Raw genomic sequence first — 1,075 nt, 5'->3', positions numbered from 1 at the left:
AAAGATACAACTTTTTTGCCGAGAGAAAAAAGATGCGCCATGAAATTTCCTATGAAGTGATATCTTAAAAAGTTGAATTTTCGAAAACTGATTTTCAAGCCAGCAGGGGCCAACTCGAGCGGCCTGAAGCGGCCAGGCAAATTTTATGCGTGGTTATAGAATCCGGAGTCTCAATTAGCGTTCTGCGTAGTTTTCAGCGTTTTGTCCTGCGTAATTTCCGACGTACTTTTTAATGTAGCTTACGACGTCATAATTTTCAATGGGGTATATCAGTTTTAAAATGTATCTTGAAGTCTTAATAATGGTATGATTTATTTCAAGAGTTAATATTATTAGGCAAATAAATCAGAACTTGATGAACAATTGTATCTTTATTTAAACATTTTTAGTGCTTCCGTGTACGTATAGCAGTTGCAAGTAATTCACACACGATTCTTGCATCTACTCTTAATTAGAGTAAGACGTTTACTTTGTTTACTGGTTATAAAATAAAAGAATAGAGTAAATCGGTGGTGCGAAGCAATTATCTTAAAGGTTCCATTGTTGAACTACCGCTACGTATTTAGCAACGATGCAAGGCAGCCGTGGGTAAAAGTCATGGAATTACATAATGGATAATGATTCTCCCACTCGAAACCGAGTACCGCCATGGGGCACTGGCTTATTACGCTATTCGCTTTAGTAATTAATGAAAATCATAACTAGACTAGGCTTCTGACGTTAGTGCCAACTTTTCAAACTTCAGTGAGCAAACGAACTGATTGGAATACATACACTCTTCAAAAAATGTAAAAGGTAAGTGTAGGTTGTACGAATTTAAATGATTTTTTTTAATTCAAATTTTAGAGAGTCGCATAGTAGGGTAAACAGATTTTTTTCTGGAAAAATCAGTCTAGAGCTAACCATTTTGATCCGGTTCGAACATTAAAAAGAAAAACGAAAGATCACTAAATATCACGGAGATTCCTGAAAGCCGAACTTTTATTTGCATTAACTTATTATTTGACAACAAATTCGACATTTTTAAAATAAAAATCCCCTTAGCATTTTTGCAGAGATAATTGAATATTCAATA

At 34.5% G+C, this 1,075-nt stretch overlaps 1 protein-coding gene across 2 annotated transcripts in view; it reads left to right on the top strand.

Moving 5' to 3' along the window:
- The first annotated feature begins 718 nt into the window (after positions 1-718).
- Positions 719-1,075, top strand: part of LOC117167416 (mucin-17-like) — a 21,948-nt gene continuing 21,591 nt past the window's right edge. For both annotated transcript variants that reach the window (XM_033352323.1, XM_033352322.1), the window contains exon 1: positions 719-795. The gene's annotated coding sequence lies outside the window, so the exon portion shown is untranslated. The remainder of the gene's footprint in view (positions 796-1,075) is intronic.

This window comes from Belonocnema kinseyi, chromosome 2 (genome assembly GCF_010883055.1).
Source record: "Belonocnema kinseyi isolate 2016_QV_RU_SX_M_011 chromosome 2, B_treatae_v1, whole genome shotgun sequence".
NCBI classification, from domain to species: Eukaryota; Metazoa; Arthropoda; class Insecta; order Hymenoptera; family Cynipidae; genus Belonocnema; species Belonocnema kinseyi.
This window is presented reverse-complemented; position numbering and strand designations above follow the sequence as displayed.